The sequence below is a fragment of the Procambarus clarkii genome, unplaced genomic scaffold (assembly GCF_040958095.1).
Source record: "Procambarus clarkii isolate CNS0578487 unplaced genomic scaffold, FALCON_Pclarkii_2.0 HiC_scaffold_206, whole genome shotgun sequence".
Taxonomy (NCBI): Eukaryota; Metazoa; Arthropoda; class Malacostraca; order Decapoda; family Cambaridae; genus Procambarus; species Procambarus clarkii.
In genome coordinates this window covers 215,243-242,742 of record NW_027189239.1, presented here as the reverse complement: position 1 = coordinate 242,742, position 27,500 = coordinate 215,243, and the positions used below count along the sequence as shown (strand labels likewise).

The following is a 27,500-nucleotide window of genomic DNA, read 5'->3' as shown; positions in this document are numbered from 1 at the left end:
GAGTTTCAATTGCAAAAGGGCATGTGATTATCGTTGAGTAATATTCGAATTCAAGCATACATATAAACGCCATGCAGTAAAGGCTTTAACCATTTCTTACCTGATCAATGAATTTATATATATATATATATGCAAATTCATGATATTACATGGTTTCATTCATGAGTAGTGAATATGTAACTGGCGGCAAAGTGGTAAACAGACTCGCGTGGCGTTTCACGAATTCGCTCCTGGCCAGGGAGTATAGCGCTTAACTCTAATACATAAACCTCCATTTGTCATGTGTCTTAAGGTAGCTACAGCTTTTGAAAAGTACAATAACGAATTAAAAGTGCAAGGGGCCTGTTACGCCAACGCTCGTCAAAAAATAATAAATAGGAGACGTTCTCTCTCTGATACCATAACAGAAAACGAACAGCACTATTACGCGCCAACTATTCCATTTTGTATATATATCACGACTTTTTTCACATCTAACACTTTGCTTGATACATCGTTTTCATAAACCGGAGACGAGGCGAAGCGAGGCAGGGCTGGGTGGCGAGAGGCTAGAGGCTAGAGGCGAGGCTAGAGGCGAGAGCGAGAGGCGAGAGGCGAGAGACGAGAGACGAGAGACGAGAGACGAGAGACGAGAGACGAGAGACGAGAGACGAGAGACGTGACGTGACGCCATGCCATGCCATGCCATGCCATGCCATTCAATGCCTTGTGATTCAATACCATGCAGTTCAATGCGATGCGATGCAATGACATGCGATTCGATGCCATGCGAGGCGAGGCGAGGCGATGCATCATCTAACATAACGTGATTCCCTGGAAAACGACTCTGTTGTTGAATGAACAACAAAGTTAAGATATAAGAAGATGTAAGTAATTCGAGAAGTCTGAGTACTGTAGGTACTATAGCAAATTCATTGCTTAATATATGTGAATGTGAATGTGTAAGGAATCCATCCATCGCTTTTACCGAGTATACAAATACTCGCTCATTGTTGGTGTTTAGGGAGGTAAATGAAGTATTGCAAAGCTAATTACGAAACTAGCTTTCACAATGACACATTTGGTGGTTGGTCGCTCGCTTTGCAAATTATAGTAGATTCTATATCAATTTTATTCGTTATTTTACGTGAATGAATGAATGAATGAATGAATGAATGAATGAATGAATGAATGAATGAATGAATGAATGAATGAATGAATGAATGTGTGCCTGCTTACATTGCCTAAATAAAATATGTAAATATACAGACGGTGGTGGCGTTTAGAGAGGTGAATGAATCATTTGAAATCTAATTAGGAAACAAGCATTCAAATGGAGAGGGGCGAGAGTGCAGGTGCGCTTGAACTTGGGTGGGTTCTGGGTTTCTTTGACGTATATATTATAGGTGAATGCGTGCATCGAATGCTCGATTGAAGTATATAAATACACATTGTTAGTGTGTATTGAGGTAAATGATGGATTGTAAAGCTAATCAAGACACTAGAATTCACTTTGAGGCTAGTGGCCGACTGGCAAGCGTGGAAGTGGCAAACGATCGTTGAGTTGCCGTGTAAGAGCACACCAAAGCAACACCTCCCTCCCTCCATCTCAACTCGAATTTCGTCTTTATTACGCATTGGTACAGTGCAGCAATGGTAAATTAAATAGATAAACGTCTAATCTTGATGTGTGTGTGAATATAATTTCGCCGTCAAAGCCGACTAAGGAATTCCGAGTGATATACACACCACTCCACCCTCACTCACAAGGGAGAGTGAGTAAGTAATTTCGTAAAAAAAAGAGAAGAGCATGCCAACAATGGGTAACTATTATAGTTAGGTTCTCGATCATAGTAAACCCGTTGATTTAGAGTTGATTTGCACAATGACTACGTCATATTAGATGCCATTTAAATACCAAATCCAGTTCTCCACTAAATGCAGACACAAGTCTAACACTATTCAACCCATCTCTACCAGCCTTTTCATAACAAACCACTAAGCTACCTAAACCAGTTTCCACACTTATATAAATAGAGAAAAACTTCACCCTATATAACCTATCTCAGAAAACAAACAAAATCAATTAAAATTGCACTAACTGGCAACCCCCCATTCATAAAATCAACTTCTTTCCTTCCACACCAACCATCGTATTTCTTTGCTCGCACATAATCTTTAATCTAAAGTTATTAAATGATATTACTCACCTCACTCTCCTTCTTTCTCCTTCTTTCTCCTTCCTTCCTTCCTTCCTTCCTTCCTTCCTTCCTTCCTTCCTTCCTTCCTTCCTTCCTTCCTTCCTTCCTTCCTTCCTTCTCTCTAACTCGTTGCAGTTGTTCAGCTTCGACCCATCAAACCCGGACTCGACTGACTCACTTCTGCTGCTCGTTCCAAGGCTTTTTCCTCATACGATGTTGGCTGGTGTGAAGTAATTACTGCAATTCAAATTAACACGATTCATTAATGTACATAACCAATTAACATAATCGTCTCCTACTTGATTTTGACTAGTTGATAGGGTTGTTTTTGGTCTCCCCGAAGGGAGTGGACCGATCCCAGAGGTACTGCAATACCGGGCCGATCCGCGGCAAAGGTGGAGCAAGCTCCTAGCACTTCGCCATGTTGCAAAAATCAGTTTAATATCGAGGATCCCACATGGGGATCGTATCAGATATTAAGCTGATAAGAACAGATACTACACTTTGATCTTAGCCAAAAGGCCGAGAAGCGATAGGATGCATGGTTGCTCTGCAACACCAGGCAACAATTGCGGCTAGAAACCACGTAGCGAGTTTCAATTGCAAAAGGGCATGTGATTATCGTTGAGTAATATTCGAATTCAAGCATACATATAAACGCCATGCAGTAAAGGCTTTAACCATTTCTTACCTGATCAATGAATTTATATATATATATATATGCAAATTCATGATATTACATGGTTTCATTCATGAGTAGTGAATATGTAACTGGCGGCAAAGTGGTAAACAGACTCGCGTGGCGTTTCACGAATTCGCTCCTGGCCAGGGAGTATAGCGCTTAACTCTAATACATAAACCTCCATTTGTCATGTGTCTTAAGGTAGCTACAGCTTTTGAAAAGTACAATAACGAATTAAAAGTGCAAGGGGCCTGTTACGCCAACGCTCGTCAAAAAATATAAATAGGAGACGTTCTCTCTCTGATACCATAACAGAAAACGAACAGCACTATTACGCGCCAACTATTCCATTTTTGTATATATATCACGACTTTTTCACATCTAACACTTTGCTTGATACATCGTTTTCATAAACCGGAGACGAGGCGAAGCGAGGCAGGGCTGGGTGGCGAGAGGCTAGGGCTAGAGGCTAGAGGCTAGAGGCGAGAGGCGAGAGGCGAGAGGCGAGAGCGAGAGACGAGAGACGAGAGACGAGAGACGAGAGACGAGAGACGAGAGACGAGAGACGAGAGACGAGAGACTAGAGACTAGAGACTAGAGACGAGAGACGAGAGACGAGAGACTAGAGACTAGAGACTAGAGACTAGAGACTAGAGACGAGAGACGAGAGACGAGAGACGAGAGACGTGACGTGACGCCATGCCATGCCATGCCATGCCATTCAATGCCTTGTGATTCAATACCATGCAGTTCAATGCGATGCGATGCAATGACATGCGATTCGATGCCATGCGAGGCGAGGCGAGGCGATGCATCATCTAACATAACGTGATTCCCTGGAAAACGACTCTGTTGTTGAATGAACAACAAAGTTAAGATATAAGAAGATGTAAGTAATTCGAGAAGTCTGAGTACTGTAGGTACTATAGCAAATTCATTGCTTAATATATGTGAATGTGAATGTGTAAGGAATCCATCCATCGCTTTTACCGAGTATACAAATACTCGCTCATTGTTGGTGTTTAGGGAGGTAAATGAAGTATTGCAAAGCTAATTACGAAACTAGCTTTCACAATGACACATTTGGTGGTTGGTCGCTCGCTTTGCAAATTATAGTAGATTCTATATCAATTTTATTCGTTATTTTACGTGAATGAATGAATGAATGAATGAATGAATGAATGAATGAATGAATGAATGAATGAATGAATGAATGAATGAATGAATGTGTGCCTGCTTACATTGCCTAAATAAAATATGTAAATATACAGACGGTGGTGGCGTTTAGAGAGGTGAATGAATCATTTGAAATCTAATTAGGAAACAAGCATTCAAATGGAGAGGGGCGAGAGTGCAGGTGCGCTTGAACTTGGGTGGGTTCTGGGTTTCTTTGACGTATATATTATAGGTGAATGCGTGCATCGAATGCTCGATTGAAGTATATAAATACACATTGTTAGTGTGTATTGAGGTAAATGATGGATTGTAAAGCTAATCAAGACACTAGAATTCACTTTGAGGCTAGTGGCCGACTGGCAAGCGTGGAAGTGGCAAACGATCGTTGAGTTGCCGTGTAAGAGCACACCAAAGCAACACCTCCCTCCCTCCATCTCAACTCGAATTTCGTCTTTATTACGCATTGGTACAGTGCAGCAATGGTAAATTAAATAGATAAACGTCTAATCTTGATGTGTGTGTGAATATAATTTCGCCGTCAAAGCCGACTAAGGAATTCCGAGTGATATACACACCACTCCACCCTCACTCACAAGGGAGAGTGAGTAAGTAATTTCGTAAAAAAAAGAGAAGAGCATGCCAACAATGGGTAACTATTATAGTTAGGTTCTCGATCATAGTAAACCCGTTGATTTAGAGTTGATTTGCACAATGACTACGTCATATTAGATGCCATTTAAATACCAAATCCAGTTCTCCACTAAATGCAGACACAAGTCTAACACTATTCAACCCATCTCTACCAGCCTTTTCATAACAAACCACTAAGCTACCTAAACCAGTTTCCACACTTATATAAATAGAGAAAAACTTCACCCTATATAACCTATCTCAGAAAACAAACAAAATCAATTAAAATTGCACTAACTGGCAACCCCCCATTCATAAAATCAACTTCTTTCCTTCCACACCAACCATCGTATTTCTTTGCTCGCACATAATCTTTAATCTAAAGTTATTAAATGATATTACTCACCTCACTCTCCTTCTTTCTCCTTCTTTCTCCTTCCTTCCTTCCTTCCTTCCTTCCTTCCTTCCTTCCTTCCTTCCTTCCTTCCTTCCTTCCTTCCTTCCTTCCTTCTCTCTAACTCGTTGCAGTTGTTCAGCTTCGACCCATCAAACCCGGACTCGACTGACTCACTTCTGCTGCTCGTTCCAAGGCTTTTTCCTCATACGATGTTGGCTGGTGTGAAGTAATTACTGCAATTCAAATTAACACGATTCATTAATGTACATAACCAATTAACATAATCGTCTCCTACTTGATTTTGACTAGTTGATAGGGTTGTTTTTGGTCTCCCCGAAGGGAGTGGACCGATCCCAGAGGTACTGCAATACCGGGCCGATCCGCGGCAAAGGTGGAGCAAGCTCCTAGCACTCCTAGCACTTCGCCATGTTGCAAAAATCAGTTTAATATCGAGGATCCCACATGGGGATCGTATCAGATATTAAGCTGATAAGAACAGATACTACACTTTGATCTTAGCCAAAAGGCCGAGAAGCGATAGGATGCATGGTTGCTCTGCAACACCAGGCAACAATTGCGGCTAGAAACCACGTAGCGAGTTTCAATTGCAAAAGGGCATGTGATTATCGTTGAGTAATATTCGAATTCAAGCATACATATAAACGCCATGCAGTAAAGGCTTTAACCATTTCTTACCTGATCAATGAATTTATATATATATATATATGCAAATTCATGATATTACATGGTTTCATTCATGAGTAGTGAATATGTAACTGGCGGCAAAGTGGTAAACAGACTCGCGTGGCGTTTCACGAATTCGCTCCTGGCCAGGGAGTATAGCGCTTAACTCTAATACATAAACCTCCATTTGTCATGTGTCTTAAGGTAGCTACAGCTTTTGAAAAGTACAATAACGAATTAAAAGTGCAAGGGGCCTGTTACGCCAACGCTCGTCAAAAAATATAAATAGGAGACGTTCTCTCTCTGATACCATAACAGAAAACGAACAGCACTATTACGCGCCAACTATTCCATTTTTGTATATATATCACGACTTTTTCACATCTAACACTTTGCTTGATACATCGTTTTCATAAACCGGAGACGAGGCGAAGCGAGGCAGGGCTGGGTGGCGAGAGGCTAGAGGCTAGAGGCTAGAGGCTAGAGGCGAGAGGCGAGAGGCGAGAGGCGAGAGGCGAGAGACGAGAGACGAGAGACGAGAGACGAGAGACGAGAGACGAGAGACGAGAGACGAGAGACTAGAGACTAGAGACTAGAGACGAGAGACGAGAGACGAGAGACTAGAGACTAGAGACTAGAGACTAGAGACTAGAGACGAGAGACGAGAGACGAGAGACGAGAGACGTGACGTGACGCCATGCCATGCCATGCCATGCCATGCCATTCAATGCCTTGTGATTCAATACCATGCAGTTCAATGCGATGCGATGCAATGACATGCGATTCGATGCCATGCGAGGCGAGGCGAGGCGATGCATCATCTAACATAACGTGATTCCCTGGAAAACGACTCTGTTGTTGAATGAACAACAAAGTTAAGATATAAGAAGATGTAAGTAATTCGAGAAGTCTGAGTACTGTAGGTACTATAGCAAATTCATTGCTTAATATATGTGAATGTGAATGTGTAAGGAATCCATCCATCGCTTTTACCGAGTATACAAATACTCGCTCATTGTTGGTGTTTAGGGAGGTAAATGAAGTATTGCAAAGCTAATTACGAAACTAGCTTTCACAATGACACATTTGGTGGTTGGTCGCTCGCTTTGCAAATTATAGTAGATTCTATATCAATTTTATTCGTTATTTTACGTGAATGAATGAATGAATGAATGAATGAATGAATGAATGAATGAATGAATGAATGAATGAATGAATGAATGAATGAATGTGTGCCTGCTTACATTGCCTAAATAAAATATGTAAATATACAGACGGTGGTGGCGTTTAGAGAGGTGAATGAATCATTTGAAATCTAATTAGGAAACAAGCATTCAAATGGAGAGGGGCGAGAGTGCAGGTGCGCTTGAACTTGGGTGGGTTCTGGGTTTCTTTGACGTATATATTATAGGTGAATGCGTGCATCGAATGCTCGATTGAAGTATATAAATACACATTGTTAGTGTGTATTGAGGTAAATGATGGATTGTAAAGCTAATCAAGACACTAGAATTCACTTTGAGGCTAGTGGCCGACTGGCAAGCGTGGAAGTGGCAAACGATCGTTGAGTTGCCGTGTAAGAGCACACCAAAGCAACACCTCCCTCCCTCCATCTCAACTCGAATTTCGTCTTTATTACGCATTGGTACAGTGCAGCAATGGTAAATTAAATAGATAAACGTCTAATCTTGATGTGTGTGTGAATATAATTTCGCCGTCAAAGCCGACTAAGGAATTCCGAGTGATATACACACCACTCCACCCTCACTCACAAGGGAGAGTGAGTAAGTAATTTCGTAAAAAAAAGAGAAGAGCATGCCAACAATGGGTAACTATTATAGTTAGGTTCTCGATCATAGTAAACCCGTTGATTTAGAGTTGATTTGCACAATGACTACGTCATATTAGATGCCATTTAAATACCAAATCCAGTTCTCCACTAAATGCAGACACAAGTCTAACACTATTCAACCCATCTCTACCAGCCTTTTCATAACAAACCACTAAGCTACCTAAACCAGTTTCCACACTTATATAAATAGAGAAAAACTTCACCCTATATAACCTATCTCAGAAAACAAACAAAATCAATTAAAATTGCACTAACTGGCAACCCCCCATTCATAAAATCAACTTCTTTCCTTCCACACCAACCATCGTATTTCTTTGCTCGCACATAATCTTTAATCTAAAGTTATTAAATGATATTACTCACCTCACTCTCCTTCTTTCTCCTTCTTTCTCCTTCCTTCCTTCCTTCCTTCCTTCCTTCCTTCCTTCCTTCCTTCCTTCCTTCCTTCCTTCCTTCCTTCCTTCCTTCCTTCTCTCTAACTCGTTGCAGTTGTTCAGCTTCGACCCATCAAACCCGGACTCGACTGACTCACTTCTGCTGCTCGTTCCAAGGCTTTTTCCTCATACGATGTTGGCTGGTGTGAAGTAATTACTGCAATTCAAATTAACACGATTCATTAATGTACATAACCAATTAACATAATCGTCTCCTACTTGATTTTGACTAGTTGATAGGGTTGTTTTTGGTCTCCCCGAAGGGAGTGGACCGATCCCAGAGGTACTGCAATACCGGGCCGATCCGCGGCAAAGGTGGAGCAAGCTCCTAGCACTTCGCCATGTTGCAAAAATCAGTTTAATATCGAGGATCCCACATGGGGATCGTATCAGATATTAAGCTGATAAGAACAGATACTACACTTTGATCTTAGCCAAAAGGCCGAGAAGCGATAGGATGCATGGTTGCTCTGCAACACCAGGCAACAATTGCGGCTAGAAACCACGTAGCGAGTTTCAATTGCAAAAGGGCATGTGATTATCGTTGAGTAATATTCGAATTCAAGCATACATATAAACGCCATGCAGTAAAGGCTTTAACCATTTCTTACCTGATCAATGAATTTATATATATATATATATGCAAATTCATGATATTACATGGTTTCATTCATGAGTAGTGAATATGTAACTGGCGGCAAAGTGGTAAACAGACTCGCGTGGCGTTTCACGAATTCGCTCCTGGCCAGGGAGTATAGCGCTTAACTCTAATACATAAACCTCCATTTGTCATGTGTCTTAAGGTAGCTACAGCTTTTGAAAAGTACAATAACGAATTAAAAGTGCAAGGGGCCTGTTACGCCAACGCTCGTCAAAAAATATAAATAGGAGACGTTCTCTCTCTGATACCATAACAGAAAACGAACAGCACTATTACGCGCCAACTATTCCATTTTTGTATATATATCACGACTTTTTCACATCTAACACTTTGCTTGATACATCGTTTTCATAAACCGGAGACGAGGCGAAGCGAGGCAGGGCTGGGTGGCGAGAGGCTAGAGGCTAGAGGCTAGAGGCTAGAGGCGAGAGGCGAGAGGCGAGAGGCGAGAGCGAGAGACGAGAGACGAGAGACGAGAGACGAGAGACGAGAGACGAGAGACGAGAGACGAGAGACGAGAGACTAGAGACTAGAGACTAGAGACGAGAGACGAGAGACGAGAGACTAGAGACTAGAGACTAGAGACTAGAGACTAGAGACGAGAGACGAGAGACGAGAGACGAGAGACGTGACGTGACGCCATGCCATGCCATGCCATGCCATGCCATTCAATGCCTTGTGATTCAATACCATGCAGTTCAATGCGATGCGATGCAATGACATGCGATTCGATGCCATGCGAGGCGAGGCGAGGCGATGCATCATCTAACATAACGTGATTCCCTGGAAAACGACTCTGTTGTTGAATGAACAACAAAGTTAAGATATAAGAAGATGTAAGTAATTCGAGAAGTCTGAGTACTGTAGGTACTATAGCAAATTCATTGCTTAATATATGTGAATGTGAATGTGTAAGGAATCCATCCATCGCTTTTACCGAGTATACAAATACTCGCTCATTGTTGGTGTTTAGGGAGGTAAATGAAGTATTGCAAAGCTAATTACGAAACTAGCTTTCACAATGACACATTTGGTGGTTGGTCGCTCGCTTTGCAAATTATAGTAGATTCTATATCAATTTTATTCGTTATTTTACGTGAATGAATGAATGAATGAATGAATGAATGAATGAATGAATGAATGAATGAATGAATGAATGAATGAATGAATGAATGTGTGCCTGCTTACATTGCCTAAATAAAATATGTAAATATACAGACGGTGGTGGCGTTTAGAGAGGTGAATGAATCATTTGAAATCTAATTAGGAAACAAGCATTCAAATGGAGAGGGGCGAGAGTGCAGGTGCGCTTGAACTTGGGTGGGTTCTGGGTTTCTTTGACGTATATATTATAGGTGAATGCGTGCATCGAATGCTCGATTGAAGTATATAAATACACATTGTTAGTGTGTATTGAGGTAAATGATGGATTGTAAAGCTAATCAAGACACTAGAATTCACTTTGAGGCTAGTGGCCGACTGGCAAGCGTGGAAGTGGCAAACGATCGTTGAGTTGCCGTGTAAGAGCACACCAAAGCAACACCTCCCTCCCTCCATCTCAACTCGAATTTCGTCTTTATTACGCATTGGTACAGTGCAGCAATGGTAAATTAAATAGATAAACGTCTAATCTTGATGTGTGTGTGAATATAATTTCGCCGTCAAAGCCGACTAAGGAATTCCGAGTGATATACACACCACTCCACCCTCACTCACAAGGGAGAGTGAGTAAGTAATTTCGTAAAAAAAAGAGAAGAGCATGCCAACAATGGGTAACTATTATAGTTAGGTTCTCGATCATAGTAAACCCGTTGATTTAGAGTTGATTTGCACAATGACTACGTCATATTAGATGCCATTTAAATACCAAATCCAGTTCTCCACTAAATGCAGACACAAGTCTAACACTATTCAACCCATCTCTACCAGCCTTTTCATAACAAACCACTAAGCTACCTAAACCAGTTTCCACACTTATATAAATAGAGAAAAACTTCACCCTATATAACCTATCTCAGAAAACAAACAAAATCAATTAAAATTGCACTAACTGGCAACCCCCCATTCATAAAATCAACTTCTTTCCTTCCACACCAACCATCGTATTTCTTTGCTCGCACATAATCTTTAATCTAAAGTTATTAAATGATATTACTCACCTCACTCTCCTTCTTTCTCCTTCTTTCTCCTTCCTTCCTTCCTTCCTTCCTTCCTTCCTTCCTTCCTTCCTTCCTTCCTTCCTTCCTTCCTTCCTTCCTTCCTTCCTTCTCTCTAACTCGTTGCAGTTGTTCAGCTTCGACCCATCAAACCCGGACTCGACTGACTCACTTCTGCTGCTCGTTCCAAGGCTTTTTCCTCATACGATGTTGGCTGGTGTGAAGTAATTACTGCAATTCAAATTAACACGATTCATTAATGTACATAACCAATTAACATAATCGTCTCCTACTTGATTTTGACTAGTTGATAGGGTTGTTTTTGGTCTCCCCGAAGGGAGTGGACCGATCCCAGAGGTACTGCAATACCGGGCCGATCCGCGGCAAAGGTGGAGCAAGCTCCTAGCACTTCGCCATGTTGCAAAAATCAGTTTAATATCGAGGATCCCACATGGGGATCGTATCAGATATTAAGCTGATAAGAACAGATACTACACTTTGATCTTAGCCAAAAGGCCGAGAAGCGATAGGATGCATGGTTGCTCTGCAACACCAGGCAACAATTGCGGCTAGAAACCACGTAGCGAGTTTCAATTGCAAAAGGGCATGTGATTATCGTTGAGTAATATTCGAATTCAAGCATACATATAAACGCCATGCAGTAAAGGCTTTAACCATTTCTTACCTGATCAATGAATTTATATATATATATTATGCAAATTCATGATATTACATGGTTTCATTCATGAGTAGTGAATATGTAACTGGCGGCAAAGTGGTAAACAGACTCGCGTGGCGTTTCACGAATTCGCTCCTGGCCAGGGAGTATAGCGCTTAACTCTAATACATAAACCTCCATTTGTCATGTGTCTTAAGGTAGCTACAGCTTTTGAAAAGTACAATAACGAATTAAAAGTGCAAGGGGCCTGTTACGCCAACGCTCGTCAAAAAATATAAATAGGAGACGTTCTCTCTCTGATACCATAACAGAAAACGAACAGCACTATTACGCGCCAACTATTCCATTTTTGTATATATATCACGACTTTTTCACATCTAACACTTTGCTTGATACATCGTTTTCATAAACCGGAGACGAGGCGAAGCGAGGCAGGGCTGGGTGGCGAGAGGCTAGAGGCTAGAGGCTAGAGGCTAGAGGCGAGAGGCGAGAGGCGAGAGGCGAGAGACGAGAGACGAGAGACGAGAGACGAGAGACGAGAGACGAGAGACGAGAGACGAGAGACGTGACGTGACGCCATGCCATGCCATGCCATGCCATGCCATTCAATGCCTTGTGATTCAATACCATGCAGTTCAATGCGATGCGATGCAATGACATGCGATTCGATGCCATGCGAGGCGAGGCGAGGCGATGCATCATCTAACATAACGTGATTCCCTGGAAAACGACTCTGTTGTTGAATGAACAACAAAGTTAAGATATAAGAAGATGTAAGTAATTCGAGAAGTCTGAGTACTGTAGGTACTATAGCAAATTCATTGCTTAATATATGTGAATGTGAATGTGTAAGGAATCCATCCATCGCTTTTACCGAGTATACAAATACTCGCTCATTGTTGGTGTTTAGGGAGGTAAATGAAGTATTGCAAAGCTAATTACGAAACTAGCTTTCACAATGACACATTTGGTGGTTGGTCGCTCGCTTTGCAAATTATAGTAGATTCTATATCAATTTTATTCGTTATTTTACGTGAATGAATGAATGAATGAATGAATGAATGAATGAATGAATGAATGAATGAATGAATGAATGAATGAATGAATGTGTGCCTGCTTACATTGCCTAAATAAAATATGTAAATATACAGACGGTGGTGGCGTTTAGAGAGGTGAATGAATCATTTGAAATCTAATTAGGAAACAAGCATTCAAATGGAGAGGGGCGAGAGTGCAGGTGCGCTTGAACTTGGGTGGGTTCTGGGTTTCTTTGACGTATATATTATAGGTGAATGCGTGCATCGAATGCTCGATTGAAGTATATAAATACACATTGTTAGTGTGTATTGAGGTAAATGATGGATTGTAAAGCTAATCAAGACACTAGAATTCACTTTGAGGCTAGTGGCCGACTGGCAAGCGTGGAAGTGGCAAACGATCGTTGAGTTGCCGTGTAAGAGCACACCAAAGCAACACCTCCCTCCCTCCATCTCAACTCGAATTTCGTCTTTATTACGCATTGGTACAGTGCAGCAATGGTAAATTAAATAGATAAACGTCTAATCTTGATGTGTGTGTGAATATAATTTCGCCGTCAAAGCCGACTAAGGAATTCCGAGTGATATACACACCACTCCACCCTCACTCACAAGGGAGAGTGAGTAAGTAATTTCGTAAAAAAAAGAGAAGAGCATGCCAACAATGGGTAACTATTATAGTTAGGTTCTCGATCATAGTAAACCCGTTGATTTAGAGTTGATTTGCACAATGACTACGTCATATTAGATGCCATTTAAATACCAAATCCAGTTCTCCACTAAATGCAGACACAAGTCTAACACTATTCAACCCATCTCTACCAGCCTTTTCATAACAAACCACTAAGCTACCTAAACCAGTTTCCACACTTATATAAATAGAGAAAAACTTCACCCTATATAACCTATCTCAGAAAACAAACAAAATCAATTAAAATTGCACTAACTGGCAACCCCCCATTCATAAAATCAACTTCTTTCCTTCCACACCAACCATCGTATTTCTTTGCTCGCACATAATCTTTAATCTAAAGTTATTAAATGATATTACTCACCTCACTCTCCTTCTTTCTCCTTCTTTCTCCTTCCTTCCTTCCTTCCTTCCTTCCTTCCTTCCTTCCTTCCTTCCTTCCTTCTCCTTCCTTCCTTCCTTCCTTCTCTCTAACTCGTTGCAGTTGTTCAGCTTCGACCCATCAAACCCGGACTCGACTGACTCACTTCTGCTGCTCGTTCCAAGGCTTTTTCCTCATACGATGTTGGCTGGTGTGAAGTAATTACTGCAATTCAAATTAACACGATTCATTAATGTACATAACCAATTAACATAATCGTCTCCTACTTGATTTTGACTAGTTGATAGGGTTGTTTTTGGTCTCCCCGAAGGGAGTGGACCGATCCCAGAGGTACTGCAATACCGGGCCGATCCGCGGCAAAGGTGGAGCAAGCTCCTAGCACTTCGCCATGTTGCAAAAATCAGTTTAATATCGAGGATCCCACATGGGGATCGTATCAGATATTAAGCTGATAAGAACAGATACTACACTTTGATCTTAGCCAAAAGGCCGAGAAGCGATAGGATGCATGGTTGCTCTGCAACACCAGGCAACAATTGCGGCTAGAAACCACGTAGCGAGTTTCAATTGCAAAAGGGCATGTGATTATCGTTGAGTAATATTCGAATTCAAGCATACATATAAACGCCATGCAGTAAAGGCTTTAACCATTTCTTACCTGATCAATGAATTTATATATATATATATATGCAAATTCATGATATTACATGGTTTCATTCATGAGTAGTGAATATGTAACTGGCGGCAAAGTGGTAAACAGACTCGCGTGGCGTTTCACGAATTCGCTCCTGGCCAGGGAGTATAGCGCTTAACTCTAATACATAAACCTCCATTTGTCATGTGTCTTAAGGTAGCTACAGCTTTTGAAAAGTACAATAACGAATTAAAAGTGCAAGGGGCCTGTTACGCCAACGCTCGTCAAAAAATATAAATAGGAGACGTTCTCTCTCTGATACCATAACAGAAAACGAACAGCACTATTACGCGCCAACTATTCCATTTTTGTATATATATCACGACTTTTTCACATCTAACACTTTGCTTGATACATCGTTTTCATAAACCGGAGACGAGGCGAAGCGAGGCAGGGCTGGGTGGCGAGAGGCTAGAGGCTAGAGGCTAGAGGCTAGAGGCGAGAGGCGAGAGGCGAGAGGCGAGAGACGAGAGACGAGAGAGAGAGAGAGACGAGAGACGAGAGACGAGAGACGAGAGACGAGAGACGAGAGACTAGAGACTAGAGACTAGAGACGAGAGACGAGAGACGAGAGACTAGAGACTAGAGACTAGAGACTAGAGACTAGAGACGAGAGACGAGAGACGAGAGACGAGAGACGTGACGTGACGCCATGCCATGCCATGCCATGCCATGCCATTCAATGCCTTGTGATTCAATACCATGCAGTTCAATGCGATGCGATGCAATGACATGCGATTCGATGCCATGCGAGGCGAGGCGAGGCGATGCATCATCTAACATAACGTGATTCCCTGGAAAACGACTCTGTTGTTGAATGAACAACAAAGTTAAGATATAAGAAGATGTAAGTAATTCGAGAAGTCTGAGTACTGTAGGTACTATAGCAAATTCATTGCTTAATATATGTGAATGTGAATGTGTAAGGAATCCATCCATCGCTTTTACCGAGTATACAAATACTCGCTCATTGTTGGTGTTTAGGGAGGTAAATGAAGTATTGCAAAGCTAATTACGAAACTAGCTTTCACAATGACACATTTGGTGGTTGGTCGCTCGCTTTGCAAATTATAGTAGATTCTATATCAATTTTATTCGTTATTTTACGTGAATGAATGAATGAATGAATGAATGAATGAATGAATGAATGAATGAATGAATGAATGAATGAATGAATGAATGAATGTGTGCCTGCTTACATTGCCTAAATAAAATATGTAAATATACAGACGGTGGTGGCGTTTAGAGAGGTGAATGAATCATTTGAAATCTAATTAGGAAACAAGCATTCAAATGGAGAGGGGCGAGAGTGCAGGTGCGCTTGAACTTGGGTGGGTTCTGGGTTTCTTTGACGTATATATTATAGGTGAATGCGTGCATCGAATGCTCGATTGAAGTATATAAATACACATTGTTAGTGTGTATTGAGGTAAATGATGGATTGTAAAGCTAATCAAGACACTAGAATTCACTTTGAGGCTAGTGGCCGACTGGCAAGCGTGGAAGTGGCAAACGATCGTTGAGTTGCCGTGTAAGAGCACACCAAAGCAACACCTCCCTCCCTCCATCTCAACTCGAATTTCGTCTTTATTACGCATTGGTACAGTGCAGCAATGGTAAATTAAATAGATAAACGTCTAATCTTGATGTGTGTGTGAATATAATTTCGCCGTCAAAGCCGACTAAGGAATTCCGAGTGATATACACACCACTCCACCCTCACTCACAAGGGAGAGTGAGTAAGTAATTTCGTAAAAAAAAGAGAAGAGCATGCCAACAATGGGTAACTATTATAGTTAGGTTCTCGATCATAGTAAACCCGTTGATTTAGAGTTGATTTGCACAATGACTACGTCATATTAGATGCCATTTAAATACCAAATCCAGTTCTCCACTAAATGCAGACACAAGTCTAACACTATTCAACCCATCTCTACCAGCCTTTTCATAACAAACCACTAAGCTACCTAAACCAGTTTCCACACTTATATAAATAGAGAAAAACTTCACCCTATATAACCTATCTCAGAAAACAAACAAAATCAATTAAAATTGCACTAACTGGCAACCCCCCATTCATAAAATCAACTTCTTTCCTTCCACACCAACCATCGTATTTCTTTGCTCGCACATAATCTTTAATCTAAAGTTATTAAATGATATTACTCACCTCACTCTCCTTCTTTCTCCTTCTTTCTCCTTCCTTCCTTCCTTCCTTCCTTCCTTCCTTCCTTCCTTCCTTCCTTCCTTCCTTCCTTCCTTCCTTCCTTCCTTCCTTCTCTCTAACTCGTTGCAGTTGTTCAGCTTCGACCCATCAAACCCGGACTCGACTGACTCACTTCTGCTGCTCGTTCCAAGGCTTTTTCCTCATACGATGTTGGCTGGTGTGAAGTAATTACTGCAATTCAAATTAACACGATTCATTAATGTACATAACCAATTAACATAATCGTCTCCTACTGATTTTGATTTACTAGTTGATAGGGTTGTTTTTGGTCTCCCCGAAGGGAGTGGACCGATCCCAGAGGTACTGCAATACCGGGCCGATCCGCGGCAAAGGTGGAGCAAGCTCCTAGCACTTCGCCATGTTGCAAAAATCAGTTTAATATCGAGGATCCCACATGGGGATCGTATCAGATATTAAGCTGATAAGAACAGATACTACACTTTGATCTTAGCCAAAAGGCCGAGAAGCGATAGGATGCATGGTTGCTCTGCAACACCAGGCAACAATTGCGGCTAGAAACCACGTAGCGAGTTTCAATTGCAAAAGGGCATGTGATTATCGTTGAGTAATATTCGAATTCAAGCATACATATAAACGCCATGCAGTAAAGGCTTTAACCATTTCTTACCTGATCAATGAATTTATATATATATATATATGCAAATTCATGATATTACATGGTTTCATTCATGAGTAGTGAATATGTAACTGGCGGCAAAGTGGTAAACAGACTCGCGTGGCGTTTCACGAATTCGCTCCTGGCCAGGGAGTATAGCGCTTAACTCTAATACATAAACCTCCATTTGTCATGTGTCTTAAGGTAGCTACAGCTTTTGAAAAGTACAATAACGAATTAAAAGTGCAAGGGGCCTGTTACGCCAACGCTCGTCAAAAAATATAAATAGGAGACGTTCTCTCTCTGATACCATAACAGAAAACGAACAGCACTATTACGCGCCAACTATTCCATTTTTGTATATATATCACGACTTTTTCACATCTAACACTTTGCTTGATACATCGTTTTCATAAACCGGAGACGAGGCGAAGCGAGGCAGGGCTGGGTGGCGAGAGGCTAGAGGCTAGAGGCTAGAGGCTAGAGGCGAGAGGCGAGAGGCGAGAGGCGAGAGGCGAGAGACGAGAGACGAGAGACGAGAGACGAGAGACGAGAGACGAGAGACGAGAGACGAGAGACTAGAGACTAGAGACTAGAGACGAGAGACGAGAGACGAGAGACTAGAGACTAGAGACTAGAGACTAGAGACTAGAGACGAGAGACGAGAGACGAGAGACGAGAGACGTGACGTGACGCCATGCCATGCCATGCCATGCCATGCCATTCAATGCCTTGTGATTCAATACCATGCAGTTCAATGCGATGCGATGCAATGACATGCGATTCGATGCCATGCGAGGCGAGGCGAGGCGATGCATCATCTAACATAACGTGATTCCCTGGAAAACGACTCTGTTGTTGAATGAACAACAAAGTTAAGATATAAGAAGATGTAAGTAATTCGAGAAGTCTGAGTACTGTAGGTACTATAGCAAATTCATTGCTTAATATATGTGAATGTGAATGTGTAAGGAATCCATCCATCGCTTTTACCGAGTATACAAATACTCGCTCATTGTTGGTGTTTAGGGAGGTAAATGAAGTATTGCAAAGCTAATTACGAAACTAGCTTTCACAATGACACATTTGGTGGTTGGTCGCTCGCTTTGCAAATTATAGTAGATTCTATATCAATTTTATTCGTTATTTTACGTGAATGAATGAATGAATGAATGAATGAATGAATGAATGAATGAATGAATGAATGAATGAATGAATGAATGAATGAATGTGTGCCTGCTTACATTGCCTAAATAAAATATGTAAATATACAGACGGTGGTGGCGTTTAGAGAGGTGAATGAATCATTTGAAATCTAATTAGGAAACAAGCATTCAAATGGAGAGGGGCGAGAGTGCAGGTGCGCTTGAACTTGGGTGGGTTCTGGGTTTCTTTGACGTATATATTATAGGTGAATGCGTGCATCGAATGCTCGATTGAAGTATATAAATACACATTGTTAGTGTGTATTGAGGTAAATGATGGATTGTAAAGCTAATCAAGACACTAGAATTCACTTTGAGGCTAGTGGCCGACTGGCAAGCGTGGAAGTGGCAAACGATCGTTGAGTTGCCGTGTAAGAGCACACCAAAGCAACACCTCCCTCCCTCCATCTCAACTCGAATTTCGTCTTTATTACGCATTGGTACAGTGCAGCAATGGTAAATTAAATAGATAAACGTCTAATCTTGATGTGTGTGTGAATATAATTTCGCCGTCAAAGCCGACTAAGGAATTCCGAGTGATATACACACCACTCCACCCTCACTCACAAGGGAGAGTGAGTAAGTAATTTCGTAAAAAAAAGAGAAGAGCATGCCAACAATGGGTAACTATTATAGTTAGGTTCTCGATCATAGTAAACCCGTTGATTTAGAGTTGATTTGCACAATGACTACGTCATATTAGATGCCATTTAAATACCAAATCCAGTTCTCCACTAAATGCAGACACAAGTCTAACACTATTCAACCCATCTCTACCAGCCTTTTCATAACAAACCACTAAGCTACCTAAACCAGTTTCCACACTTATATAAATAGAGAAAAACTTCACCCTATATAACCTATCTCAGAAAACAAACAAAATCAATTAAAATTGCACTAACTGGCAACCCCCCATTCATAAAATCAACTTCTTTCCTTCCACACCAACCATCGTATTTCTTTGCTCGCACATAATCTTTAATCTAAAGTTATTAAATGATATTACTCACCTCACTCTCCTTCTTTCTTCTTTCTCCTTCCTTCCTTCCTTCCTTCCTTCCTTCCTTCCTTCCTTCCTTCCTTCCTTCCTTCCTTCCTTCCTTCCTTCCTTCCTTCCTTCTCTCTAACTCGTTGCAGTTGTTCAGCTTCGACCCATCAAACCCGGACTCGACTGACTCACTTCTGCTGCTCGTTCCAAGGCTTTTTCCTCATACGATGTTGGCTGGTGTGAAGTAATTACTGCAATTCAAATTAACACGATTCATTAATGTACATAACCAATTAACATAATCGTCTCCTACTTGATTTTGACTAGTTGATAGGGTTGTTTTTGGTCTCCCCGAAGGGAGTGGACCGATCCCAGAGGTACTGCAATACCGGGCCGATCCGCGGCAAAGGTGGAGCAAGCTCCTAGCACTTCGCCATGTTGCAAAAATCAGTTTAATATCGAGGATCCCACATGGGGATCGTATCAGATATTAAGCTGATAAGAACAGATACTACACTTTGATCTTAGCCAAAAGGCCGAGAAGCGATAGGATGCATGGTTGCTCTGCAACACCAGGCAACAATTGCGGCTAGAAACCACGTAGCGAGTTTCAATTGCAAAAGGGCATGTGATTATCGTTGAGTAATATTCGAATTCAAGCATACATATAAACGCCATGCAGTAAAGGCTTTAACCATTTCTTACCTGATCAATGAATTTATATATATATATATATGCAAATTCATGATATTACATGGTTTCATTCATGAGTAGTGAATATGTAACTGGCGGCAAAGTGGTAAACAGACTCGCGTGGCGTTTCACGAATTCGCTCCTGGCCAGGGAGTATAGCGCTTAACTCTAATACATAAACCTCCATTTGTCATGTGTCTTAAGGTAGCTACAGCTTTTGAAAAGTACAATAACGAATTAAAAGTGCAAGGGGCCTGTTACGCCAACGCTCGTCAAAAAATATAAATAGGAGACGTTCTCTCTCTGATACCATAACAGAAAACGAACAGCACTATTACGCGCCAACTATTCCATTTTTGTATATATATCACGACTTTTTCACATCTAACACTTTGCTTGATACATCGTTTTCATAAACCGGAGACGAGGCGAAGCGAGGCAGGGCTGGGTGGCGAGAGGCTAGAGGCTAGAGGCTAGAGGCTAGAGGCGAGAGGCGAGAGGCGAGAGGCGAGAGCGAGAGACGAGAGACGAGAGACGAGAGACGAGAGACGAGAGACGAGAGACGAGAGACGAGAGACGAGAGACTAGAGACTAGAGACTAGAGACGAGAGACGAGAGACGAGAGACTAGAGACTAGAGACTAGAGACTAGAGACTAGAGACGAGAGACGAGAGACGAGAGACGAGAGACGTGACGTGACGCCATGCCATGCCATGCCATGCCATGCCATTCAATGCCTTGTGATTCAATACCATGCAGTTCAATGCGATGCGATGCAATGACATGCGATTCGATGCCATGCGAGGCGAGGCGAGGCGATGCATCATCTAACATAACGTGATTCCCTGGAAAACGACTCTGTTGTTGAATGAACAACAAAGTTAAGATATAAGAAGATGTAAGTAATTCGAGAAGTCTGAGTACTGTAGGTACTATAGCAAATTCATTGCTTAATATATGTGAATGTGAATGTGTAAGGAATCCATCCATCGCTTTTACCGAGTATACAAATACTCGCTCATTGTTGGTGTTTAGGGAGGTAAATGAAGTATTGCAAAGCTAATTACGAAACTAGCTTTCACAATGACACATTTGGTGGTTGGTCGCTCGCTTTGCAAATTATAGTAGATTCTATATCAATTTTATTCGTTATTTTACGTGAATGAATGAATGAATGAATGAATGAATGAATGAATGAATGAATGAATGAATGAATGAATGAATGAATGAATGAATGTGTGCCTGCTTACATTGCCTAAATAAAATATGTAAATATACAGACGGTGGTGGCGTTTAGAGAGGTGAATGAATCATTTGAAATCTAATTAGGAAACAAGCATTCAAATGGAGAGGGGCGAGAGTGCAGGTGCGCTTGAACTTGGGTGGGTTCTGGGTTTCTTTGACGTATATATTATAGGTGAATGCGTGCATCGAATGCTCGATTGAAGTATATAAATACACATTGTTAGTGTGTATTGAGGTAAATGATGGATTGTAAAGCTAATCAAGACACTAGAATTCACTTTGAGGCTAGTGGCCGACTGGCAAGCGTGGAAGTGGCAAACGATCGTTGAGTTGCCGTGTAAGAGCACACCAAAGCAACACCTCCCTCCCTCCATCTCAACTCGAATTTCGTCTTTATTACGCATTGGTACAGTGCAGCAATGGTAAATTAAATAGATAAACGTCTAATCTTGATGTGTGTGTGAATATAATTTCGCCGTCAAAGCCGACTAAGGAATTCCGAGTGATATACACACCACTCCACCCTCACTCACAAGGGAGAGTGAGTAAGTAATTTCGTAAAAAAAAGAGAAGAGCATGCCAACAATGGGTAACTATTATAGTTAGGTTCTCGATCATAGTAAACCCGTTGATTTAGAGTTGATTTGCACAATGACTACGTCATATTAGATGCCATTTAAATACCAAATCCAGTTCTCCACTAAATGCAGACACAAGTCTAACACTATTCAACCCATCTCTACCAGCCTTTTCATAACAAACCACTAAGCTACCTAAACCAGTTTCCACACTTATATAAATAGAGAAAAACTTCACCCTATATAACCTATCTCAGAAAACAAACAAAATCAATTAAAATTGCACTAACTGGCAACCCCCCATTCATAAAATCAACTTCTTTCCTTCCACACCAACCATCGTATTTCTTTGCTCGCACATAATCTTTAATCTAAAGTTATTAAATGATATTACTCACCTCACTCTCCTTCTTTCTCCTTCTTTCTCCTTCCTTCCTTCCTTCCTTCCTTCCTTCCTTCCTTCCTTCCTTCCTTCCTTCCTTCCTTCCTTCCTTCCTTCCTTCTCTCTAACTCGTTGCAGTTGTTCAGCTTCGACCCATCAAACCCGGACTCGACTGACTCACTTCTGCTGCTCGTTCCAAGGCTTTTTCCTCATACGATGTTGGCTGGTGTGAAGTAATTACTGCAATTCAAATTAACACGATTCATTAATGTACATAACCAATTAACATAATCGTCTCCTACTTGATTTTGACTAGTTGATAGGGTTGTTTTTGGTCTCCCCGAAGGGAGTGGACCGATCCCAGAGGTACTGCAATACCGGGCCGATCCGCGGCAAAGGTGGAGCAAGCTCCTAGCACTTCGCCATGTTGCAAAAATCAGTTTAATATCGAGGATCCCACATGGGGATCGTATCAGATATTAAGCTGATAAGAACAGATACTACACTTTGATCTTAGCCAAAAGGCCGAGAAGCGATAGGATGCATGGTTGCTCTGCAACACCAGGCAACAATTGCGGCTAGAAACCACGTAGCGAGTTTCAATTGCAAAAGGGCATGTGATTATCGTTGAGTAATATTCGAATTCAAGCATACATATAAACGCCATGCAGTAAAGGCTTTAACCATTTCTTACCTGATCAATGAATTTATATATATATATATATGCAAATTCATGATATTACATGGTTTCATTCATGAGTAGTGAATATGTAACTGGCGGCAAAGTGGTAAACAGACTCGCGTGGCGTTTCACGAATTCGCTCCTGGCCAGGGAGTATAGCGCTTAACTCTAATACATAAACCTCCATTTGTCATGTGTCTTAAGGTAGCTACAGCTTTTGAAAAGTACAATAACGAATTAAAAGTGCAAGGGGCCTGTTACGCCAACGCTCGTCAAAAAATATAAATAGGAGACGTTCTCTCTCTGATACCATAACAGAAAACGAACAGCACTATTACGCGCCAACTATTCCATTTTTGTATATATATCACGACTTTTTCACATCTAACACTTTGCTTGATACATCGTTTTCATAAACCGGAGACGAGGCGAAGCGAGGCAGGGCTGGGTGGCGAGAGGCTAGAGGCTAGAGGCTAGAGGAGAGGCGAGGCGAGAGAGACGAGAGAGACGAGAGAGACGAGAGACGAGAGACGAGAGACAGAGAGAGACGAGAGACGAGAGACGAGAGACGAGAGACGAGAGACGAGAGACGTGACGCCATGCCATGCCATGCCATGCCATGCCATTCAATGCCTTGTGATTCAATACCATGCAGTTCAATGCGATGCGATGCAATGACATGCGATTCGATGCCATGCGAGGCGAGGCGAGGCGATGCATCATCTAACATAACGTGATTCCCTGGAAAACGACTCTGTTGTTGAATGAACAACAAAGTTAAGATATAAGAAGATGTAAGTAATTCGAGAAGTCTGAGTACTGTAGGTACTATAGCAAATTCATTGCTTAATATATGTGAATGTGAATGTGTAAGGAATCCATCCATCGCTTTTACCGAGTATACAAATACTCGCTCATTGTTGGTGTTTAGGGAGGTAAATGAAGTATTGCAAAGCTAATTACGAAACTAGCTTTCACAATGACACATTTGGTGGTTGGTCGCTCGCTTTGCAAATTATAGTAGATTCTATATCAATTTTATTCGTTATTTTACGTGAATGAATGAATGAATGAATGAATGAATGAATGAATGAATGAATGAATGAATGAATGAATGAATGAATGAATGTGTGCCTGCTTACATTGCCTAAATAAAATATGTAAATATACAGACGGTGGTGGCGTTTAGAGAGGTGAATGAATCATTTGAAATCTAATTAGGAAACAAGCATTCAAATGGAGAGGGGCGAGAGTGCAGGTGCGCTTGAACTTGGGTGGGTTCTGGGTTTCTTTGACGTATATATTATAGGTGAATGCGTGCATCGAATGCTCGATTGAAGTATATAAATACACATTGTTAGTGTGTATTGAGGTAAATGATGGATTGTAAAGCTAATCAAGACACTAGAATTCACTTTGAGGCTAGTGGCCGACTGGCAAGCGTGGAAGTGGCAAACGATCGTTGAGTTGCCGTGTAAGAGCACACCAAAGCAACACCTCCCTCCCTCCATCTCAACTCGAATTTCGTCTTTATTACGCATTGGTACAGTGCAGCAATGGTAAATTAAATAGATAAACGTCTAATCTTGATGTGTGTGTGAATATAATTTCGCCGTCAAAGCCGACTAAGGAATTCCGAGTGATATACACACCACTCCACCCTCACTCACAAGGGAGAGTGAGTAAGTAATTTCGTAAAAAAAAGAGAAGAGCATGCCAACAATGGGTAACTATTATAGTTAGGTTCTCGATCATAGTAAACCCGTTGATTTAGAGTTGATTTGCACAATGACTACGTCATATTAGATGCCATTTAAATACCAAATCCAGTTCTCCACTAAATGCAGACACAAGTCTAACACTATTCAACCCATCTCTACCAGCCTTTTCATAACAAACCACTAAGCTACCTAAACCAGTTTCCACACTTATATAAATAGAGAAAAACTTCACCCTATATAACCTATCTCAGAAAACAAACAAAATCAATTAAAATTGCACTAACTGGCAACCCCCCATTCATAAAATCAACTTCTTTCCTTCCACACCAACCATCGTATTTCTTTGCTCGCACATAATCTTTAATCTAAAGTTATTAAATGATATTACTCACCTCACTCTCCTTCTTTCTCCTTCTTTCTCCTTCCTTCCTTCCTTCCTTCCTTCCTTCCTTCCCTTCCTTCCTTCCTTCCTTCCTTCCTTCCTTCCTTCCTTCCTTCTCTCTAACTCGTTGCAGTTGTTCAGCTTCGACCCATCAAACCCGGACTCGACTGACTCACTTCTGCTGCTCGTTCCAAGGCTTTTTCCTCATACGATGTTGGCTGGTGTGAAGTAATTACTGCAATTCAAATTAACACGATTCATTAATGTACATAACCAATTAACATAATCGTCTCCTACTTGATTTTGACTAGTTGATAGGGTTGTTTTTGGTCTCCCCGAAGGGAGTGGACCGATCCCAGAGGTACTGCAATACCGGGCCGATCCGCGGCAAAGGTGGAGCAAGCTCCTAGCACTTCGCCATGTTGCAAAAATCAGTTTAATATCGAGGATCCCACATGGGGATCGTATCAGATATTAAGCTGATAAGAACAGATACTACACTTTGATCTTAGCCAAAAGGCCGAGAAGCGATAGGATGCATGGTTGCTCTGCAACACCAGGCAACAATTGCGGCTAGAAACCACGTAGCGAGTTTCAATTGCAAAAGGGCATGTGATTATCGTTGAGTAATATTCGAATTCAAGCATACATATAAACGCCATGCAGTAAAGGCTTTAACCATTTCTTACCTGATCAATGAATTTATATATAATATATATGCAAATTCATGATATTACATGGTTTCATTCATGAGTAGTGAATATGTAACTGGCGGCAAAGTGGTAAACAGACTCGCGTGGCGTTTCACGAATTCGCTCCTGGCCAGGGAGTATAGCGCTTAACTCTAATACATAAACCTCCATTTGTCATGTGTCTTAAGGTAGCTACAGCTTTTGAAAAGTACAATAACGAATTAAAAGTGCAAGGGGCCTGTTACGCCAACGCTCGTCAAAAAATATAAATAGGAGACGTTCTCTCTCTGATACCATAACAGAAAACGAACAGCACTATTACGCGCCAACTATTCCATTTTTGTATATATATCACGACTTTTTCACATCTAACACTTTGCTTGATACATCGTTTTCATAAACCGGAGACGAGGCGAAGCGAGGCAGGGCTGGGTGGCGAGAGGCTAGAGGCTAGAGGCTAGAGGCTAGAGGCGAGAGGCGAGAGGCGAGAGGCGAGAGGCGAGAGACGAGAGACGAGAGACGAGAGACGAGAGACGAGAGACGAGAGACGAGAGACGAGAGACGAGAGACTAGAGACTAGAGACGAGAGACGAGAGACGAGAGACTAGAGACTAGAGACTAGAGACTAGAGACTAGAGACGAGAGACGAGAGACGAGAGACGAGAGACGTGACGTGACGCCATGCCATGCCATGCCATGCCATGCCATTCAATGCCTTGTGATTCAATACCATGCAGTTCAATGCGATGCGATGCAATGACATGCGATTCGATGCCATGCGAGGCGAGGCGAGGCGATGCATCATCTAACATAACGTGATTCCCTGGAAAACGACTCTGTTGTTGAATGAACAACAAAGTTAAGATATAAGAAGATGTAAGTAATTCGAGAAGTCTGAGTACTGTAGGTACTATAGCAAATTCATTGCTTAATATATGTGAATGTGAATGTGTAAGGAATCCATCCATCGCTTTTACCGAGTATACAAATACTCGCTCATTGTTGGTGTTTAGGGAGGTAAATGAAGTATTGCAAAGCTAATTACGAAACTAGCTTTCACAATGACACATTTGGTGGTTGGTCGCTCGCTTTGCAAATTATAGTAGATTCTATATCAATTTTATTCGTTATTTTACGTGAATGAATGAATGAATGATGAATGAATGAATGAATGAATGAATGAATGAATGAATGAATGAATGAATGAATGAATGTGTGCCTGCTTACATTGCCTAAATAAAATATGTAAATATACAGACGGTGGTGGCGTTTAGAGAGGTGAATGAATCATTTGAAATCTAATTAGGAAACAAGCATTCAAATGGAGAGGGGCGAGAGTGCAGGTGCGCTTGAACTTGGGTGGGTTCTGGGTTTCTTTGACGTATATATTATAGGTGAATGCGTGCATCGAATGCTCGATTGAAGTATATAAATACACATTGTTAGTGTGTATTGAGGTAAATGATGGATTGTAAAGCTAATCAAGACACTAGAATTCACTTTGAGGCTAGTGGCCGACTGGCAAGCGTGGAAGTGGCAAACGATCGTTGAGTTGCCGTGTAAGAGCACACCAAAGCAACACCTCCCTCCCTCCATCTCAACTCGAATTTCGTCTTTATTACGCATTGGTACAGTGCAGCAATGGTAAATTAAATAGATAAACGTCTAATCTTGATGTGTGTGTGAATATAATTTCGCCGTCAAAGCCGACTAAGGAATTCCGAGTGATATACACACCACTCCACCCTCACTCA

The 27,500-nt window shown here is 41.4% G+C and overlaps 2 long non-coding RNA genes and 9 other non-coding genes across 11 annotated transcripts in view; all 11 read right to left on the bottom strand.

The window, feature by feature from the left end:
- The window catches only part of LOC138361147 (uncharacterized), a 14,203-nt gene extending 501 nt beyond the window's left edge, over window positions 1-13,702 (bottom strand). The window contains exons 1-5 of the long non-coding RNA XR_011226814.1: window positions 13,624-13,702; window positions 10,856-11,083; window positions 7,965-8,192; window positions 5,075-5,298; window positions 2,190-2,417 (exon numbers count right to left, since the gene is read on the bottom strand). This is a non-coding gene — a long non-coding RNA (uncharacterized lncRNA). The remainder of the gene's footprint in view (window positions 1-2,189; window positions 2,418-5,074; window positions 5,299-7,964; window positions 8,193-10,855; window positions 11,084-13,623) is intronic.
- LOC138361155 (U2 spliceosomal RNA) lies at window positions 2,522-2,714 on the bottom strand. The gene has a single exon (XR_011226821.1). It is a non-coding gene; the product is annotated as a U2 spliceosomal RNA (small nuclear RNA).
- LOC138361157 (U2 spliceosomal RNA) lies at window positions 5,403-5,604 on the bottom strand. Its single transcript, XR_011226823.1, has one exon. It is a non-coding gene; the product is annotated as a U2 spliceosomal RNA (small nuclear RNA).
- LOC138361154 (U2 spliceosomal RNA) lies at window positions 8,297-8,489 on the bottom strand. Its single transcript, XR_011226820.1, has one exon. It is a non-coding gene; the product is annotated as a U2 spliceosomal RNA (small nuclear RNA).
- Window positions 11,188-11,380, bottom strand: LOC138361152 (U2 spliceosomal RNA). The gene has a single exon (XR_011226819.1). It is a non-coding gene; the product is annotated as a U2 spliceosomal RNA (small nuclear RNA).
- Window positions 13,703-13,949: 247 nt separating the features above from the next.
- LOC138361151 (U2 spliceosomal RNA) lies at window positions 13,950-14,142 on the bottom strand. The gene has a single exon (XR_011226818.1). It is a non-coding gene; the product is annotated as a U2 spliceosomal RNA (small nuclear RNA).
- Window positions 14,143-16,840: 2,698 nt separating this feature from the next.
- LOC138361150 (U2 spliceosomal RNA) lies at window positions 16,841-17,033 on the bottom strand. Its single transcript, XR_011226817.1, has one exon. It is a non-coding gene; the product is annotated as a U2 spliceosomal RNA (small nuclear RNA).
- A 2,389-nt stretch (window positions 17,034-19,422) lies between these two features.
- Window positions 19,423-25,128, bottom strand: LOC138361146 (uncharacterized). The gene is made up of 3 exons (XR_011226813.1): window positions 25,065-25,128; window positions 22,286-22,509; window positions 19,423-19,622 (listed from the first exon to the last, which is right to left on the bottom strand). It is a non-coding gene; the product is annotated as an uncharacterized lncRNA (long non-coding RNA).
- LOC138361149 (U2 spliceosomal RNA) lies at window positions 19,727-19,919 on the bottom strand. Its single transcript, XR_011226816.1, has one exon. It is a non-coding gene; the product is annotated as a U2 spliceosomal RNA (small nuclear RNA).
- LOC138361161 (U2 spliceosomal RNA) lies at window positions 22,614-22,806 on the bottom strand. The gene has a single exon (XR_011226827.1). It is a non-coding gene; the product is annotated as a U2 spliceosomal RNA (small nuclear RNA).
- A 265-nt stretch (window positions 25,129-25,393) lies between the features above and the next one.
- LOC138361160 (U2 spliceosomal RNA) lies at window positions 25,394-25,586 on the bottom strand. The gene has a single exon (XR_011226826.1). It is a non-coding gene; the product is annotated as a U2 spliceosomal RNA (small nuclear RNA).
- Window positions 25,587-27,500: the final 1,914 nt, after the last annotated feature.